This window comes from Mustela erminea, chromosome 11, assembly GCF_009829155.1.
Source record: "Mustela erminea isolate mMusErm1 chromosome 11, mMusErm1.Pri, whole genome shotgun sequence".
NCBI lineage: Eukaryota > Metazoa > Chordata > Mammalia > Carnivora > Mustelidae > Mustela > Mustela erminea.
Genome location: NC_045624.1, coordinates 21,600,619 through 21,622,886, shown reverse-complemented (window position 1 = coordinate 21,622,886; position 22,268 = coordinate 21,600,619). Strand labels below are relative to the sequence as shown.

General features: G+C 37.3%; 1 protein-coding gene across 3 annotated transcripts in view; it reads right to left on the bottom strand.

Moving 5' to 3' along the window:
- The window catches only part of COPG2 (COPI coat complex subunit gamma 2), a 116,076-nt gene that overhangs the window by 59,362 nt on the left and 34,446 nt on the right, over positions 1-22,268 (bottom strand). The gene's annotated exons all lie outside the window — the stretch shown is intronic.

The window sequence follows — 22,268 nt, the reverse complement described above, 5'->3', positions numbered from 1 at the left end:
AAAGGCATGTAAATACCCAGAAAAGACAAGACAAGCACTAAGAAGGCTCTCACCCATGCCTGACTTTGAGGTTCTGTGAATGTAGGAAGTGAAGGCTAAGGCAGGGTTGTAAACTGCCAGACCACAGAAGGCATGTCCCAACATACAAAGTGCCCATTAGAAAAAGAGTTGGAGACCTACTGGCTTAAATCCGTCAAATCATCAAGCTGATGACTTAGCTAATTAAGCAGAGACTTCAGTGACTGCCTGACAAAGAGTAAGACTGCAGAATACATCTGGGAAAGTCACTAAACAGACAACAATCAACAAGCAGCAACAATAACAACCTCTGAGGATGGGGAAGAGGGAAATGTGATTACTGGAGTTACCGCACCACTTAAAATACCCAGTTTTTGACAAAAAATTATGACACATGTAAAGAAATAATGAAGTGTGCAGTCCATAGCAATTATTCTTGGGGAAGCCCAGGTATTAGATTTGGTATTGGATTTACCAGGCAAAGACTTTGTGATGAATATAAACATGTTCAAAGAAATAAAGGAACCCATATCTAAAGAATAAAAGAGAATTTAAGACATGACAATGATATCTCACCAAAGAGAGAATACCAATAAAGAAAAAAGGAGTTTGAGTTTACTTATTGTGTTGTTGTTTTTAAAGAAACCAAATAGAAATTCTGGATTTGTAAAGTGCAATAATGAATTAAAAAGAAAATTCAAATCGGCAATTCAGCAGCTGATCTTCACTGGCAGTAGAAAGAAACCCGTAAACCTGAAGGAAGGTAAAGTGAGATAATCCAGCTGAGAAAAACAAAAGAAAAAAAAAAAAAAAACCAGAACAGAGCCTTGAAGTTCTAGGGAATATGACCAAGGGTATGAACAACTGCATAATAAGAGTCCCAGAAGGAAAAGAGAGAAACAAAGAGACAAAAGGAATATATGAAGAAATAATGAAAAAAAAATTGTCCAAATTTGATGAAAGCATTAATCCATGCACTTAAGTAGCTCAAAAAATCCCATGCAGGATAAAGAGAAAAAGATTCACACAGAGACACACCATAGTCAATTTGCTGAAAGCATAAGACAAAGAGAAGATTTTGACAGCAGCAAGATAAAAACTACTCATCTTGTTTTATAGGGGAGCATCAATACAATCAGGTGGCTACCTTTCCACCCGAATAATGGAAGACGCAGGGCAGCACAATGCCATAGTCAAAGAGCTAAAATAGAAAGACAAGAATTCGGGGCGCCTGGGTGGCTCAGTGGTTTAGATCCTCTGCCTTCAGCTCGGGTCATGGTCTCAGGGTCCTGGGATTGAGCCCCACATCAGGCTCTCTGCTCAGCGGGGAGCCTGCTTCTCCCTCTCTCTCTCTCTCTGCCTGCCTCTCTGCCTACTTGTGATCTCTGTCAGATAAATAAATAAATCTTTAAAAAAAAAAAAAAGACAAGAATTCTATATCCAGCAAAACTATCCTCCAAAAATGAAGGCTAAAAAAGACATTACCAGATATGAACATTGGGGAGAGTATGTGATATGGTGAGTGCTGTGAAGTGTGTAAACCTGGAGATTCACAGACCTGTACCCCTGGAGTTAATAATACATTTTATGTTTAAAAAATAATAATAATAAAATAAAATAAAGAAAAGAAAATAGTCTTTAAAAAAAAAAAAAGACATTACCAGATAAGCAGTGACCAGAGAATGCACTGCTGCCAGATTTACAAAAAGTACTAAAGGAGTCTTTAGACCTAAGGATTTACAGTAAACAGTGATGTGAATCATCAGGAAGAAATAAAGAGCACTAGAAATGATAAATATATGAGCTGACATAAAAGAGTCATTTATCAAAATGATAAATTTTTTTTCATTTTTTCATTTCTCTCAACTACTTTAAAGGACACAAATGTTACAAAGCAATAATTATAACTTTACAGTTGACCCTTGAACAAGAGGTTTGGACCACATGGGTCAATTTATACACAGACTTTTTATAACAGAGAACTGCAAAGATATTTTCTCTTCCTTATACTTTACTTAATAACAGTTTCTTTTCTCTAGCCTACTCTATTGTAAGAACACAGCATATAATACATATAACATAAAATACATGTTGTTTACAGTATCAGTAAGGCTTCTGGTCAACAGTAGACTATTAGTGGTTACATTATGGAGGAGTCAAAAATTACATGCAGATTTCCAACTACCTGGGAGGTTGTTGTCTCCCCTAGCGCCCATGTTGTTTGAGGACTGACTGTATGTTGTTGGATTTATAACACTTATACATCACATACATGACAATTATAGTAAATAGAAGCCCAGAGAGAATGAAAATATATTGGAGAACAGATTCTATATTTTACAAAAATTAAATTAAGTAATAATCTGAGGTTAGACTGTGGTAAAGTAAAATGTATATGCTAATCCCTAGAGTTACAACTAAGAAAAAACAAAAAAAGTGAAAATATTGACAGAAAAATTAATGTGATACATTGAAAATATTTATTTAAGAAAAATCAAGGCAGTCAAAGAGGACAAGAAAAACAAACAACAAAAAAAGCAGGAGACATACAGAACAAATAGCACAATGGCAAAAGTAAATCCAACTATATCAATAATTGTATTAAATATAAATAGTCTAATTACCCTAACCAAAAAATAGAGATTGCCAGACAGAATAAAAAAGCAAGCTCCAACTATATGCTATCTACAAGAGCAGACATTAGATTCAAAGACACAGAGTAGAAGTAAAAAGATGGGAAAAGATAGGCCACGCAAACAGTAACCATTAGAGACCAGTACTGGCTATATTAATACCAGACAAATAGAATTTAAGACAAAAATATTATAAAGGGACAAAAAGAGACATTTCATAATAAGAAATTAATACATCAGGATGATATAACAATGATAAACACATACACATTTAATAACAAAGCCTCAAAATACACAAAGCAAAACCTGACAAAATCAAAGGAGAAATAGATTACGTAACCATTATAGTTGGAAATGTCCATACCTACCCAATAATCCTTAGAACTAGACAAAAAATCATCAAGGACACAGAAGACTTGAACAATGTAATCACCCAATTTAACCCAGAACATTCAACCCAACGACTAAGATACATTCTTTTCAAGTGCATCTGGACAGTTCTTTTTTTTTTTTTTTTTTTTTTTTTAAAGATTTTATTTATTTATTTTTCAGAGGGAGAGCGAGCACAGGCAGACAGAGTGGAAGGCAGAGTCAGAGGGAGAAGCAGACTCCCCGTGGAGCAAGGAGCCCGATGTGGGACTCGATCCCAGGACGCTGGGATCATGACCTGAGCCGAAGGCAGCTGCTCAACCAACTGAGCCACCCAGGCGCCCCTGGACAGTTCTTAAGGATATATTAAGTACCGGTCATGAAACAAATGTCAATACATTTAAAAGAACAGAAATCAAAGCACGTTTCCTAACTACAACCGAATTAAATTATAAAACAACAGAAAATAAATTTTAAAATCCCCAAATACTTGGAAATTAAACATTTTCTAAGAAAACCATGTATCAAGAAGAAATCAAAAGGAAAATGGGAAAATATTCTAGGCTGAATGAAAACAAAGATACGAGATATATCTAAAGAAAGGTAGGAAGGAAACACATAATTTTAAACACAGATACCAAAAAAGAAAAGTCCCAAATCGATAATCTAGGCTTCTACAATTAAGAAATTAGAGAAATTAGAAAGAGAATAGTGAATCGGGCCTACAGCAAGCAAAAGATAGAAGATTAGAGGAAAGATCAACAGACTAGAATGCAGGAAAAAAAAAAAAAAAATCAATGAGACCCAAAGCTAGTTCTTTGAAAGATCAACAAAACTGACAAATCTTTGGCTAAACTAGGGGGATGAGAATTATCAAAATCAGGAATGAAGAAAAGAACACCACTACTGACCCTAAAGAAATTTAAATAATTATAAGGGAATATTATGAACAACTTTAAGTCATTTCTAGGGATTTGTCCCTAGAAATACCAAACTACCAAAACTGGCTTCTGAAGAAATACATACTCTAAACAGGCTTATGGGTTATTTAAAATCTTCCCTCAAAGAAACACACAGGTCCCAATGACTTAATTGGTTAATTTGGTCAAATATTTAAAGAAATAATAGCAATCCTTTAGAAACTCTTCCAGGAAATAAATGAGGAGGGTACACTACTTCCCAACTAATGCTGTGATGCCAATAAAGCCCATAACAAAGCCTGACAAATTTTTGCAAGAAAACTACAGTCCAATATCTCTGAAACAGACACAAAACTCCTTAACAAAAATTAGCAAGCTGCATCCAGCAATATATAAAAAAGTAATCAATATTCACAATCACCAGGTAGCATTTATCCCAGGAATACAAAACCAGTTTAACATGAGAAAATTGATGCATGTCATATGCCAAATTAATAAAATAAAGGACAGAAATAACAATATCCTGATAGATGCAGAAAAGCAACTGACAAAAATCTAACACCCATTCATGATAAACATTCTCAAAAAACTAGAGACTAAAGGAAATGTCTTCAACCTAATAAAAGGCACTTTCAAAAAACACATGTCATGCTTAATGCTTTCCCCTTATGATCAGGGACAAGGCAAGGAGGTCTACTTTCACCACTTCTACTCAACATTTTAGTGATAGTTCAAGAAAGTAAAGTTAGGCAAAAAAAGAAATTAAAAACATTGGTTTGAAAAGGAAGAAGTAAAACTGTCTTTGTTCACAGATGACATGATCCTGAAAATAGAAAATCCCAGGGAATAATACACACACACACACACGGAACTAATAAATGACCATAGCAAGGCTACAGGATACAAGGTCAACCTGCAAAAATCAACTGTATTTCTATACACTGGCAACAATAATCCAAATGAAATTAATAAAATAATTCCATTCAGAATAACATCAGAAAGAATACTCAAAAATACATTTAATAAGAGAATGCAAGACTTTTACACTGAAAACTATAAAACACTGCTGAGAAATTGAAATACAAAAACTGTCTCTGTTCACGGACTGGAAGAATCAATAGCAAGATGGCAATTCTCCCAAACTGATTTATTCAAAGTAGATCTATTATTCTATTCAGTGTAATCCCTATCGAAATGCTGGCAGGCTTCTGTTGTAGAAATTCAAAGCTGATCCTAAAATTTATATAGAAATGCAAAGGACTTAGAATAGTCAAAACAATTTTCAAAAACCTATATATATAAAGCAAACCCTGACATATCTGAAGGGAAAACAGATAGTGATACGATAATAGTAAAACACTTCAAGACCCTGTTTTCAGTAATGGATACAATATCCAGATAGAAAATCAGTGGACTGGAATAACATTATATACCAAATGGACTTAACAGACATACACAGAACATTCCACCCCATAGCAGCAGGATACACATTCTTCCCAAGTACACAGAGAATATTCTCCATAGATTACATGTTAGGTCACAAAACAAGTCTTAACAAATCGAGGAAGATTAAAATCACACCAAGTATCTCTTCTAACCACAACGGAATGAAACCAGAAATCAATAACAAAAGGAAAAACTGAAACATTCACAAATATGTAGAAAGTAAACACACTTTTGAACAACCAATGGGTCAAAGAAGTACTTAAAGCGGTTTAAAAAGGAAAATTAGAAAATACCATGGGACAAACAAAAACATGCAATAAAGGCAGTACCAAGAGGGAAGTTTATAGTGAAAAATTACAAGTTTTTCAAAATGCCATCTATGTTAATATACATAGAAAATAAGAAAGAACTGCCAGAGAAATTCTGACAATTAACAAGTGAGGAGTAAGGGTCATTTCATCCAAAACTGACCTGCTGGCCCCCCAAAAAAGGAGCTGAGTTCCTATGAAGCTCCATGACAACTGAAATCAGCCCAATGTGTATGGCAATCAATTCTGGTTCAACCACAAAATCTGGACCGGCACTCCTTCCCATCATGCCTAGGGAGGGGCTGGTATTTCCCCAACCACGAAAGAGGAAGATTCCTGCTACTAACATGCCACATCATACAGCTGCAAGATTTGGATCCCGGACGCTGAATATGCCAAAGAAGGGCTGCTTCCCCTAAAAAACTATGCTGTCAAAACAGGTTCTACTTATAGCATATAATTGTTCATGGTAGTCTCTTACAATTTCTTTCTCCTGTAGCATCAGATGTAATGTGTAATCACATTATGCTACTCCTGCATCCCACTCTGATCACAACAGTGCATCACTTTTGCTCCTGTACTTAAAGCAGTTTAGAAGCCACAAAGCCCCTTGGTCATAATCCCTCTCTCAGTGCCCTGATAGACCTCTGTGCACTGAACCAGAATGTATGAACCTGGGCACCCAGTGCACCTGGTATGATTTTGGTCTCTATGGGTTTCTCCCAATGAATGCTGCTCCAATAGGTTATGTGTGAGTTTTCCTTGGACATCTGTGCCTATTTGTGTAAGAACTGTTAGAGTGAGGTGGGGATCAAGTCAGGTTTCTATTGCAGCCTTCTGGAAGTAAATCAAAGGGTCAGGGGTCAAAGACACATTTTGTCCTTATGACCAGACACTGGGATGGCTAGTCTCACTACTTGTGAGAAATAGCCCTAAAATCCCAATGAATGAAAAACCTGGGGGATATCACTGCCCACTTTAGAACTCCTTGGTTGTTATTAATGGTCTTGGTGGGAGTATCCCAGGAAGAGGCAAATTTGACTGAGCACAAGGCTAAAAAATGCCTAATAATATTACATAGATATGCACAGAGCACTCGCTAGGGCAGCACATATACATATGCACAGAAAAATAAAGATGCAAAACAAGAACTGGCAAACATGCTGGCAGGATAGGGGAGGATTTGTTCCGCCATATATCTACACTATTACGAAGCTACAATAATAAAGAACGTGCTGTTGATGCAGAAACAAATAGAGCTCCTAGAGCCGAGGAGCCCAGAAAGAGAGCAGTGAGTACAGGATACCTGATTTATGACAAAGCTGACACTGCAGAGCAGTGGGAATGAACCCGTATTTCAACAAATGGCAGCAGGACTCCTCGGTATCCATAGGGAGGACAAAAAGACATTAAATTGCTACCTCACACTATATCCAAAAAACAATCCCAAGTAGATTATAGGCCTAAAACACAAAAGTTAAAACTATAATGCTTAGTGTATGTGCTGCCGAAGCGAGTGCAAAACTATAGTGCTTATTAAAAAATAGCACAGAAGATATATTTGAGAATTTGGACTAGAAGATGTCTTGAGCAAGACACCAAAAGAAAATTATTCCAAAAGTCAAAGATTGATAAATTTGACTACATTAAAGAAGTTCTGCTCATCAAGACACCAAAAAAGAGAACAGACAAACTTGAGTGGGAAAACCTATTTGCAACATATACAATCCAAAAGGAACTCCTAGAAATCAGTAGGAACAAGGCACATAACCCAATTGAAAACTGGGTATTTCAATAGAAAAGATATTCAGATGGTTAAAAAAACATAGAAAAAGGTTCCCAAACTCATTAGTAATTACAGAATTATAAATTAAAACCACAATGACTTGACAAAGATGTCAAGGAAATACAACAGAAAAATAATCTTTCACCAAATAGTGCTGAGACTACTGCAAACTCCTATTTCAACCAGATCTCCACATGCAAAAGAATGAAAGTGGATCCCTACCTCACTCTATATACAAATATCACAAAATGTATCAAAGACCTAAAGGTAAAAGATAAAATTATAAAACTCTTAGAAGAAAACATAGGTGTAAATTTTCATGACCTTGGATCAGATCATGTTTCCTCCGTATTAATACCAAATGCACAAGCAACCAAAAACAAACAAACAAAAAGCCCAAAACAAAACCTAGATAACCTGGACTTCATCAAAATTTAAAACTTCTATAAAAGGACACAACCAGGGAACTAAAAACACAATCTATAAAATGGGAGGAAATATTTGCAAATTATGTATCTAATAAATGCCTAGTACCCAAAGTATATTTAATAATTACAACTCAAAAAAAGACAAATAACTCAGTTTTTTAAATGAGCAAAGGCTCTGAACAGACTCTTCTCCAAAGAAAATCTACAATTGGGGATGACTGGATGGCTCAGTTGGTTAAGCATCTGTCTTCAGCTCAGGTCATGATTTCAGGGTCCTGGGATGGAGCCCCGTGTCAGGCTCCCTGCTCAGTGGGGAGTCTGCTACTCCCTCTTCCTCTGCCCCTCCCCCGGTTTGTGCTCTCTAATAAATAAAATCTTTTTTTTAAAAAATCTATAAATGCCCAATAAGCACATGAAAAGATACTCAACAGTATTAGTCGTTAGGGAAATGCAGCCTTTGTTGTTATCAAACTGAGAGCTTATTTGTACAATTTTTGGTCAATATATCTTTTGCAATGGGGAGGAAGCCTAGAAGCCTGGAAGCCTGGGTGGCTCAGGCAGTTAAGCATCTGCCTTTGGCTTAGGTCATGATGCCAGCATCCTGGCACTGAGCCCCACAAAAGGCTCTCTGCTCAGCTCAGCTCCCCCTGCTTGTAATTTCTCTCACTGTCAAATAAACAAAATCTTAAAAAAAAAAATTTTTTTTAATGGGGGAAGAAACCCACACAATGAGATACTTCATTGCACATACTATGAGCTATATAATAAAAGAGACAGGGAGCGCCTGGGTGGCTCAGTCGGTTAAGCGTCTGCCTTTGGCTCAGGTCATGATCCTGGGGTCCTGGGATCAAGCCCTGCATCAGGCTCTCTGCTCACCAGGAGCCTGCTTCTCCCTCGACTTGCTGCTCCCCTTGCTTGTACTCTTTCTGTGTGTCAAATAAATAAATAAAATATTTAAAAAAAAAAAAAAAAACAGGCGTGCCTCAGTGGCACAGTCACCAACTCTTGGTTTCAGCTCAGGGTCACGGGATTGGGAGTCTGCTTGAGCCTCTCTCCTTTTCCCTTTGTCCCTCCCCACCCCGTAGGCTTTTTTTTTTTTCGCCTTTAAAAAATAAGTAAATCTTTAAAAGAAAAAAAAGACAATAATGAGTGTTGGGGAGGATGCAGAGAAATTGGAACCTTCATGCACTGTGGGCAAGAATGTAAAGTGATCCATCCATTTTGGAAAACAGTTTGGCAGTTTCTCAAAAAGTGAAACACAGAGTTACATTATGACCCAGCATTTCTCCTCCTAGGTATAGACCCAAGAGAATGGAAAACATACTCACATAAAAAACTATTCATGACTATTCATAGTGGCATTATTCATAACAGCCGAAAAGTGGAAACATCCCAAATGTCCATCAACAGAAAAATGGATAAATAAAATACAGGATAGCTACCCAATGGAATATTATTTAGCAATAAAAAGAATAAAATACTGATACTTCTATAATATAGATGAACACTAAAAACATTACTATAAGTGAAACAAACGAGAAACAAAAGACCACACATATTGTATGATCCCATTCATACGAAATGTTCAGAACAGGCAAATCGAGAGAAACGAGAAGCAGATTAATGTTTTCCAGGGGCTGAGAGCAGGGGGGAATAGGGAATGACTGTTAATGGGCTGGGGGTTTCTTTTTGGGATGATAAAAATATTCTGGAATTAGTCGTGGTGGTTACACAACTTTGTGAATATACTAAAGACCACTGAATATACACATTCCAAAAAGGTGCATTTTGTGGTAAGGGAGTTATATCTCAATAAAGAAAATCTAATACACCCTCTCTGATTAGTAAAAATCTTAAAATTTGACATCAAGTCTTGGCCTCAGGGGATCTCAGCCTACTGGCTAGAAGGTAAATTGGTATAATCTCTTTGAAAAACAGTCTTAACAATGATTTACCAATTCCATTCCTGGAGACCAAGCTATAGAAATAAATGCTTACGTACAGAGAGAGACAGCTACGGTAATGAGGTAGCATCGTATAATCACAGGAATGCTGTTTGTGGCTGTTTCATTAGTAAATGCTCAAAACAGAAAACAACCCAGTGCCCATTAATAGAAGAATGAATATAAATGAACCTGGAAGGATTCAATCAAGGAAATAGAAAATTAAAATGAACTAGAGCTTCAGCAAAAACAAGGATGAATCTTACACCAAAATACTGAGTGGAAAAAAAAAAGATACAAAATCTAGCATGATTCTATTGACATAATGTTCAAAACAAGACAAAACCAAGCCTTACTATTTATGGAGGCATGCACAGGGGGTAAAAATCTAAAGAAAAGCAAAGAAATTATTACATAGAAATCAGAATAGTGACTTCTACTGGCGGTAGGTATGACCAAGAATATGACATAAAGCATTTCTAGGACACCAGAACTGCACAACTACGTAGCATATGGTCATTAGATGGGCGTTCCACAGCAATTATATATAATGTACATACAACTTTAAGTCTTATGCATTTCCCTATATATATACTATGTAAAATTTTTCAAGAATATTGCATATTCTCTCTTGGATCTAGATTCTAAATGAGATCAGTCTTGTTACCAGTGATCTAGAGACTGACTACAGTCTTCTACTTTTGTAAGTAATTTGTCGGTTTCTGAGAGATGAGGGGTTAGGCGTCTTCCAAACCCTTTATTTTCTTATATTTAAAATTTTGCTAGACATATCGTGAAGCAACGTTATTAAGTACAGTTAGTACTTAACCGTCCCTGAGCAGTGCAGGGATGAGGAGCACCAAACCTCTAAGCAGTCAAAAATTCATGTATAGCTTTGAACTCAAACTTGACCACAAATACCTGTTATTAAACTGGAAGCCCTACTGACATGATAAATAGTTGATTCACACATACTTCGTATGTCTATGGGCATTCTATACTATATTCTTATAAAAAAGCAAGCCAGAGAGAAGAAAATGTTAAGAAAACCAGAAGGAAAATACATTTACGGTACTGTACTATATTTATCCACATGTAAGTGGACTGCACAATTCAAACCTGTTATTTGAGAGTCGACTGTTTATATAAAGTCAATTCTGTGATACCGTTTTTTAGACCACTCCTTTTGTCAAAATACAAAATCCCACTTTGTCATTTTTAATGCTCTAAATCCTGATTCCTTGTGTTCTGGCTTGTATTACTATTGCTAGGCAAGCAATCAGTGTCTGTAGTGTTAGTGCCTATCAAGCATGTATTTTTGATACATTTTAAACTTTTCCTTGTCACTGTTCAAAGTGTCTTTTTAAAAACTTATTATTTTTTAAGATTTTATTTATTTGAGAGAGAAAGAGAATGAGAGAGAGAGGGAGAGTGAACATGAGAAGAGGGAGGGTCAGAGGGAGAAGCAGACTCCCTGCCGAGCAGAGAGCCCAAGCAGGACTCAATCCTGGGACCCCAGGATCATGACCTGAGCTGAAGGCAGTTATTTAACCAACTGAGCCACCTAGGAGCCGTAGAAGTGTCTTTTATTAAAAGGCTATATAATAGGTCTCTTATTTTGTTTACCTGACCTGATACTTTCTCCTTTAAAGATTTTATTTATTTATGTATTTTATTGAGGGAGAGAGCACATGGGGTGGGGGGACAGCTGAGCAGGGAGCCTGACATGGGGCTTAATCCGAGGACTGAGATCATGACCTAAGCTAAAGTCAGACACTTAACCGAATGAGCCACCCAGGCGCCCCTTGACCTGACACTTTTAATAAGTAATCCTGACATAATGTCAGTAAACCCACCCACATTTATTCAAAACATTTTTACTTGGTAGGCAACCTCTATGATGGTCCCGCAGACTCTATACTTTTGAAAACCCACTTCGCCATGTGGTCCCCTCCCACATACTAGGCTTGGTCTCTGTGACCGAGGGAATACATCGGCAGTGAAAGCAGGTCACAGTCAAGATTAACTAGCTTAGGGTGCCTGGGTGGCTCAGTGGGTTAAGCCTCTGCCTTCAGCTCAGGTCATGATCTCAGGGTCCTGGGATCGAGTCCCACATCGGGCTCTCTGCTCAACAGGGAGCCTGCTTCCCTCTCTCTCTCTGCCTGCCTCTCTGCCTACTTCTGATCTCTGTCAAATAAATTAAAAATTTAAGAATTAAAAAAAAAAGAAAAGAAAAGATTAGCTGGCTTATACGGCACTGCAGTTTTCTACCTGAGCCTCTCTCCTACTGCTCGCTTGCTTTGGGAAAAGCCACTGCTATGGTGTGAGGACATTCAAGCAGACAGTGGAGAGGCTGCCAAAGCAAGAAACTGACGCACCTGGCCAACGGCCAGGGAGAAACTGAGGCTTGTCCACATTTATACGAGGGAAATTGGAAGTAGATCCTCCAGATCTAGATGACAGCAGCTCTGGCTGACAGCTTGACTACAACTTCATGAAGGACGCTGGACCAAAACTGGAAGCTAAGCCATGTCCAGATTCCGGACCACAGAAACTAGGAGAGGATGTCTGTGATAAGCTAAGTTTGGTGCTAATTAATCACACGGCAAGAGATAACTAATACATTTACACTGAACTCCACCTGATTTGTTTTCTATTTATATATTCCATTATTCTTCACTAAACTTTGATCAGGTTTTCTTTTATCCATTTTTATTTAAGCCTTACATTCCATTTATATTCTTAGTTACTAGGCCATATGTTTTTCTGACAAAGTTTAACATTGATAATTAACATCTTGGGGTGCCTGGCTGCTGGATCTCGGGATCATGAGTGCAAGCTCAATGTTGGGGGTAGAGACTGCTTAAATAAATAAATATAAGAAGATAAAAATTAACATCTTTCTCCCCAGAAACACCAAAACAAACCAAACAAAACAAATCCAAACCAAAATCTTAGCATGCTTTCATGTCCACCTAATACCACTAGCTACACCGTTATTTATCATGTTGCTGTCTTCTGGAATCTCAGCTTTTTATTAAATTTTAAAGTTAAAATATTTATAATTACTAATGCTTATACTAATCCATTGTTCATTCTTACTTCATAAATCCCACTGCTGCCTTCTGAGCATGTATTTGTTCATGCTGGAGTAAATCTATGAATAATTCCTACAAGTGATTGACAGACTATTTATGGTAAACCCTTATGCTTAAAACTACCTTGCTTTGAGGCCCACTGTTGAACAACAGTTTGGGAGAGTGCTCCAGGCTGACCGTTATTTTCCCACAGCACCAGGAAGACACTGCTCCATTGCTGCTTTGCATACAATGCCACAGAGAAACCTAAAGTAAAACTACAGGTTAAGTATCTTTGTTTTCATAAAATCTCTAGAATTTTCTCTTTACCCTCGTTAAGAAAAAATTCAGCGTTAAAGCTTGCTCACTTATGTCTGCACTGCATTCTACTTAGCCTCTGGTGCTCCGTGTGTGTGCTCACTCTAAGGATCCAACCTTTCCATAGGCCTGAGAACTGACCAGCCACCTCAAAGTGTTAACTTCGTATTAAATTTTATAAAAATACAGAAGGTACACGAAATGTCTGTGTCCCCCTCACTCCCCCAAATTCATAGTCAAGCCTCCCTGCACACCCACGGTGTGACTCTATTTAGAGATGGGGCCTCTAGGAAGTAATTAAAGTTAAATGATGTTATAAGGGTTGAGTCCTGATCTGATAGACCACTTGCTCTTGCCTGGCGTGTGCGCACGTACACAAATGTGCCAAAGGAAGATCACGTGAGCGCACAGTGCTAAGGCAGCAGTCTGCAACCCAAAGGAAAGTTCTCACCCGACACCAACCCTACTGGCACACTAATCTTGGATTTCCTGGCTTCCAGAACTGTGAGCAAACACATTTCTGTTGTTTAAGCCGCCTAATCTGGGGTATTTTGTTAAGGCAGCTGTAGCATACTAGTACAGTAGCTGAACTTGGAGACGCCCCCAGGGATTCTTGGTTTCTGGTAGTATTCGTTCCCTTTTCTAGTCCCCAGCCACACTGAAGAGAGTTGATCTTTTTATCCAAAACAATATTGCAGAGATGTTGAAATGTGATTTCAAAGACTAAGTCACAAAAAAATGACCGACTTCTGCAATGTCATGACGACGCTGAACAGCCTTATGGAGAGGCAAGGAACTCAGATGTCCTGCCAACAGCCTGCACCAAGGCACCAGTCATGTGAGTGAGTGACCCTGGAAGCAGATTCTCCAGCCTCCTCCAAGCCTTCCAATGACTGCAACCCCGACCAACATCTTGATTACAACCTCATGAAGGATCTCAAGCAGGAACCAGCTAAGAACACTCCCAAACCCCTAATCTACAGAAACTATGTGGGGGAAAATAAGTATTTGTCCTTTTAATCAGGTTAAGTTTTTCAGTAATTTGTTCTACAACAGGAGTAAGTGAATTATTACAAAGCTACCATGATGAAGGTGAGTATCTCGAGTCCCTAGATGCCACCTTCCAGGCACAACTGTCTTTCTGCCCTAAAGATAAATAGGAACTTTTAAGGCTACAGATGGGTTGTGCCTACCAAGTCTCAAATTAATTCCAACAGAACCATACAGAATGTATCTGTGTGACTTAGTGACATTTATCCACGTGGTTTCATTTATAGGACTCTGTACATTTCTGTTGAACATGACTGACTGTATGAATACACAACAACTGATTTTTCTCATTCTAACACTGTCAGACATTCAGACTCTTTCCATTTGGATGGAATAGCAGCACTAGAAGTATCCTTGGTTTGTCTTTTGACGCACAAATGTATGCATTCCTGTTTGGTATTTAGAAGATGCCAACTGAGATTCTGCTCGGGGGTCCACTGAATCCAAAGATCAAAGTAAGATGTGACATCTTTATAGTACTGAATATTCCAATCGAAGAAGAGGATTTAACCCTTCATTTACTCAGGTTATACTTCAAGAACATTTTATAATTTTGTGTAGAAATGTATACGATTTTGGGTAGATTTATTCCTAAGGATTTGATTTCAATACAAATAGTGCCATCTTTTCACAATTTTACTTGTTTTTTATGGTGAGCTTTCTTTTTTAAAAAGATTTATTTGACACAGAGAGAGAGAGAGACAGAGAGAGAAGCAGTCTCCCTGCTGAGCAGAAAGCCCAACACAGGGCTGGACCCCAGGACCCTGGGAGCATGATCTGAACAAAAGGTAGATGCTCAACCACCTGAGCCACTCAGGCATCCCTCAAACTTTCATTTTATTCTCGGGCACCTGGGTGGCTCAATGGGTTGAGCGTCTGACTCTTGGTTTCAGCTCAGGTCATGACCTCAGGATCCTGGGATTGAGCCCCAAATCAGACCCCTCACTCAGCCTAGAATCTACTCCCCACCCCCCACTCTGCCCCTCCCTCAGCTCATGGGCACCCACACTCTCTCAAATAAATATGTCTTTTTTAAAAATGTATTTTATTTTATTTTATGTAGAAAAGGCAAAAAAAGAAGGAGAGGGTAGGGCAGGGGAGGGGCAGAAGGAAAAAGAATCTTTTTTTTTTTTTTCTTCAGGATCCATAAGTAATGCTTTATTAAAACACAATCCTATTCCCCCTCATTTATGTATTTTTTTAAATTTTTTATTTTTTTATAAACATGTATTTTTATCCCCAGGGGTACTTAAGTGGGTAGGAGAAGAATCAATGAAACAAGATGGGATTGGGAAGGAGACAAACCATAAGGAAAAAGAATCTTAAGCAGGCTCCACACCCAGTGCAGAGCCTGATGTGGGGTGTGATCTCACAAACCTGAGATCATGACCTGAGCCTAAATCAAGAGTCAGACACTTAACTGACTGGCCGAACAGGTGCCCCTCAAAATCTTATTTTACTGATTGGTTGCTGGAATATAGAAATAAAATCAATTTTGGAATCTGACCTATCCAGTAACCTTGATAAATTCACATATCAGTTATATCAATTCCGATAGCTAATGCATAGATTTTACATTCTCTACATACACAATCATATTGTCAGCAGACAGTTTTATGCCCTCTTTCCAATCCTTAGATTTTTTTTTTATTTATTGCATCAAGTATGACTTCCAGTAAAATGCTGCTTTAAAAAAGTTTATATATATTCATATATATAAATGTTAGTAGGCATCCTTGTTTCATTTATAATCTCAGGGGGAAATCCTTAATAGGCCACCAATAAGTATAAAGTCTACTGGAAGTTTTTTTGGCACCCTCATCAGAATAATGATGTTCCCTTCTATTCTTTGCTGTGAAAAGAGATTTCCAATCATAAATTGTCACTCAATTTTATCAAGTGCTTTTTCTGCATCCATTACGATATTGAGATTATTCTCCTTTATTCTTTAAATGAGGAATGTTATGTTGGGTTTTGACTGTTAAATGAACCTTGCACTGGTGGAATGAATGCATATTGGGAAATCTGTTCATTATTTCTTCGTATAGCTTTTCTGCTCCCGTCTCTCACATCTCCCTCGGGAATTCCAATTACACACCAAGTGGTATACCAGTTGACAGTAACCCACAGTTCTCTGAAGCATTTATTCTTCTTTCATCTGTTTTCTGTGTTCTTCAAATTAGTTACTTTCTATTACTCTTCCTTCAAATACACTAACTCCTTCACTCTTTTGCTAGCCATCTCTAGTCTGCTGCTAAGTCTATCCAGTAAATTACCCATTTCGGTTACTGTCTGTGTAGCAGGCAGAATGGCCCCCCAGATGTCCAGGCTTCTTCCATGGAACCTGTGAATATGTTATCTTACATGACACACACCAACCCCTGGCTGACAGCGATTAAGGAAATAGAGACCTACTGATCTTTAACCACAAAGAAATGAATTTGGCCAACAACGTAAATAAGATTAAAAGTGAATTCTTCCCCCAAAGCCTCCAGTAAGCATCAGCATCCTTCTAACATTCTGATTTTAGCCCATGAGACTTCTGTCTAACCTACAGAACCACAGGATCATAAATGGATGTTTTAATAGCCATTATGTTTGTGATCATTTGTTATAGTAACAATAAAGAATGAATACAGATTTTGGTATCTGACAGTGAGGTGTTACTGTAAAAAAAAAACGTGAAACTGTGGAATTGTCTCTAGAAGCCAGTAGAAGCTGGTAGAATTCAGGGAAGCATGATGAAAAAAGCCTAAATTGCCTTAAACAGACTGCTATTAGCAATATGGTCTTTAAGAACACTGCCTGTGAGGGTTCACAGACCACTTGTAGAAATCTGGTCTTGGACTCTATCCTAAGACAGCAGAATGCACATTCTTTTCAAGTGTACATGGAACATTCTCCAGAGTAGATAACATATGAGGCCACAAAACAAGTCTCAACAAATTCAGAAAGATCGAAGTCATTCCATGCATCTTTTCTGACCACAACACTATGTAACTAGAAATCAACCACAAGAAAAAATATGGAATGAGCACAAATACATGGAGGTTAAATAACATAGTATTAAACAGTGAATGGGTCAACCAAAAACATCAAAGAGGAAATAAAATACATGGAGACAAATGAAAATGAAAACCTAACAGTTCAAAATCTCTGGGATGCAGCAAAAGAAGTTCTAAGAGGGAAGTTTATAGCAATACAGGCCTACCTCAAGAAGCAAGAAAAATCTCAAATAAACAACCTAACCTTACACCTAAAGGAGCTAGAAAAAGAAAAACAAAATGGAAAACCAGTAGGAGAAAATAAAGATTAGAGCAGAAATAAACTATATATAAACTAAAAAACAGAACAGAGATCAAAGAAGCAGAGCTGGTTCTTTGAAAAGATGAGCTTTGAAAAGATCAACAAAATTGATAAACCCTTAGACTCATCAAAAAAGAGAGGACTCAGAAAAATCAGAAATGAAAGAGGAGAAATAATAACCAACACCACAGAAATACAAAGGATTGCAATAGAATATTATGAAAAACTATATGCCAGCAAACTGGACAACCTAGAAGAAATGAATACCTTTCTAGAAACATAACCTCCCAAAACTGAATCTAGTAGAAATAGAAAACTTAAATAGATGACCAGCAATAAAACTGAATCCATAATCAAAAAACTCCCAACAAACAAAAGTCCAGGACTAGATGGCTTCTACCCGACATTTAAAGAATTAATACCTATTCCTCACAAACTATTCCAAAAAATAGAAGAGGAATAAAAACTATGAGGCCTGTATTGCCCCCATACCAAAACCAGATAAAGGCACTACCAAAAAAAAAATAAAAAGTACTACTATCTGTGATGAACACAGATACAAAAATCCTCACCAAAATATTAGCAAATCAGGGCACCTGGTGACTGCAGTCAGTTAAGTATCCCGCTCTTGGTTTCAACTCAAAAGGTGATTTCAGGGTAGTGAGATTGAGTCCTGTGTAGTGCTCCATACTCAGCACGGAATCTGCTTGAGTTTCTCTCTCCTTCTCCCTCTGCACCTCCCACTTATGCTCTCTCTAAAATAAATGAATAAATATTTTAAAATATATATACATTAAAAATTGAATCCAACAATCCTTAAAAAAAAAAAAATCATTCACCACAATTAAGTGAGATTTATTCCAGGGATGCAAGGTAGTTAAATATTTGCAAATCAATCAATGTGATATATCTCTTCAATAGGAAAAAGGATAAAAACCATATGATCACTTCAGAAAAAGCATCTGACAAACTACAACATTCATTCATGATAAAAACCCTCAACAAAGTAGGTTTAGAGGGAATATACATCAACATAATGAAGGCCTTAAATGAAAAAACCACAGCTAACATACTCAATGGTGAAAAGCAGAAAGCTTTTCCCCTAAGATCAGGAATAAGACAAGGATGTCCACTCTCACCACTTTTATCCAACATAGTACTGGAAGTCCTAGCCATAGCAATCAGACATGAAAAAGGAATAAAAGGAATCCAAGTTAGTACGGAAGAAATAAAACTTTCACTATTTGCATATACTATATATAATATAGTATATATTCTAAAGACTCCACCAAAAAACTACTAGAATTGATAAATTCAGTAAGGTCACAGGATGAAAAACGTCAATGTAACAGAAACCCACTGCATTTCTACACACTAATAATAAACAGAAGGGAACTAAAGCAATCCCTTTCACAACTGCACCAATAATAATAAAATACCTAGGAATGACTTAACCAAGGAGGTGAAAAACCTGTACTCTGAAAATTATAAAACACTAATGAAAGAAATTAAAAAGAACACAAATGGCAAGATATTCCATGCTCATGGATTGGAAGAACAAACATTGTTAAAATGTCCATAATACTCAGAGCAATCTACAGATTTAATGTAATCCCTAATAAAATATCAACAGTATTTTTTTATAGAACTAGAACAAACAATCCTAAAATTTGCATGGAACCACAAAAACCCCAAATAAGCAAAGCAACCTTGAAAAAAAACAAAACCATACAGGAGGTATCACAATTTCAAGTTATACTACAAAGTTGTAGCAATCTAAACAGTATGGTAATGGCACAAAAACAGGTTAACAGATTCAAGGAAAAGGATAGAAAGGCCAGAAATAAACCCAAAAATATAAGGTCAACTAATCTACAAAAAGAGCAAGAATATGCAATGGGAAAAAGACAGTCTCTTCAACAAATGGTGTGGGAAAACTGAACAGCTACCTGCAAAAGAATGAAACTGGACCAGTTTCTTTCACCATACATAAAAATAAGCTCAAAATGGATTAAAGACCTAAATATGAGACCTGGAAGCATAAAAAAACCTAGAAGAGAGCAGAGGTAGTAATTTCTCTGATACTGGCTGTAACAGTATCTTTTTAGATACATCTCCTAAAGCAAGGGAAACAAAAGCAAAAATGAACTATAGGGATTTCATCATAATAAAAGGCATCTGCTCAGCAAAGGAAACAATCAACAAAACTAAAAGACAACCTACTAATTGGGAGAGGTCATTTGCAAGGAGAGGACATATCTGATGGAGAATTAGTATCCAAAATATATAAATAATATATAAGAATATATAAATATATATATATTTATATATAAATATATAAAGAATATATAAGACTCAACACTCAGAAAACAATCCAATTAAAAATGGGCAGAAGACGTGAACAGACATTTCTCCAAAGAATACTGATGGTCAAAAGACACGTGAAAAGATACCCTCTATCACTCATCACCAGGGAAATGCAACCCCAAACCACAGAGATACGACCTCACACCTGTCAGAATGACTAAAATCAAAAACATGAGAAACGGGAGGCCTGGGTGGCTCAGTTGGTTGGACGACTGCTTTCGGCTCAGGTCATGATCCTGGAGTCCAGGGATCGAGTCCCGCATTGGGCTCCCAGCTTCATGGGGAGTCTGCTTCTCCCTCTGACCTTCTCCTCGCTCATGCTCTCTCTCACCTCCTCTCTCTCAAATAAATAAATAAAATCTTAAAAAAAAAAAATGAGAAACAACAAGTGTTGGTGAGGATGTGGAGAAAAAGGTACACTCATACTCTTGGTGGGAATGCAAGCTGGTGCAGCCACTATGAAAGACAATATGGAGTTTACGGTTTCTCAAAGTTAAAAATAAAAATACCCCATGATATTCACCCTAAGAATTAAAAAAAAAAACACAAAACACTAATTCAAAAGGATACAATGCACCCCTATGTTTACTGCAGCATTATTTACAGTAACCAAGTTATGGAAGCAGCCCAAGTGTCTATCGATAGATCAATGGATAAAGAAGACTGGGTATGTGTGTGTGTACGTACACACACACACAACCATATTCAGCCATAAGACAGAACAAAATCTTGCCATTTGCAACAACATGGATGGAGCTCAAGAGTATAATGCTAAGTGAAATAAGTCAGAAAAATATATGATTTCACTTATATGTGGAATTTAAGAAACAAAACAAATAAACAAAGCAAAGAGAGAGATAAATCAAGAAACAGACTCTTAACTATAGTGAACAAACTGATGGTTACCAGAGGGGAGGTGGATGGGGGTGAGGTAATAGGTGATGGGGACTAAGGAGTGCATTTGTTCTGATGAGGACTGGGTGATGTATGGAATTCTTGAATCACTATACTGTACACCTGAAACTAACAGAACACTGTATGCTAACTATACTAGAATTAAAAGGGAAGGAAGGGGGAAAATCCAGTCTTGGGGGATCCTGCAAGAGCACAGAAGGAAGAAGAAGTTATTGTAAACTGGAGTAAAATGGATCCTTATTATAGGTTAGTGGAGAGATTCGTGAAATCCTGTCCTGCAGTTATAGGGAAAATATAACCTGTAGATAATGAACCTGACTCTTTACTGGAGGGAATTTTCCAGGGAAAGTGTTGAAGGTGTGACCTGGTTTCATCTTGCTGCTTATAGTAAAATGTGAGATGACAAATTCCACCAGTGGACAGCAGCTTCACCCTGTGCCCGAGTTCCAACCTGCCTGTGGTATCTTCCCTTCCCAACAGCCTGCCCTAAAGATCTTGGACTTGCTTAGCAAGCTCCTACTGGAAATGCCAATTCCTTGTAATAAATCTCTTTATATATTTATCTGCTACAGGTTCTGCTTCTCTGGTTGAATTCTGACTGGCAAGGAATTTAAAGCTCTGGAATATCTTTTTAGTCCCTTTTTATAGTTTTCATTTCCCCCACTCATCCATTATAACTATTTCCCACTTAAACTCTTGAAAGCATCTTTTATAAATCTGCTCAAGTTTTTGTCTGCTGATTCCAATGTCCAGGGCATATCAGAGTCAGTATCTGTTGACTGCTTTATCTCTTAACTACTAGTCACATTTTCCAAATTCTTTGCATTTCTATCAATTTTTTACTGTATATACACCACAGAGTTTTGCAGAGTTTGAAATGGCCTTGGTAGGGCTTACCCTAATTGAGGCTCCCTCCTTTCAGGATTTCCAGCACAGGTTTTCATCACTCCTCCAATCTCAAACTATATTCTGACCCCTCTTGTCCAGTAAATACTCTGGCTTTCTGTGATCCCACATCTGGGAACTGCAGGATCTCAGGAGACTAGCCAGAAATATAGAAATCTCACTTATTACAGCTTCTGCCTCTCAAACATCAACTTCCTTTCAGTTTTTCCTACTTTTCACCACTCACCAGTACTTCAAACAGTGGTGGGTTTTCCTACTTTTGATGGAAGGCAAAGTTTTGTATTAATGACAGAAGTATTTGCAGAGGACTAGTATGAACAAGCTACTCCACCATTACCAGAAGCAGGAAGCTCAACCGAATATATTTTTTTTAATATTCCATTTTACCTTCTCTGTTGACATTTATGCTAGATCTATTTTCTTTTTTTGTGGTTAGTTAAGAGATTACAATATTCATCCTTCTACTATCATAGCCTAC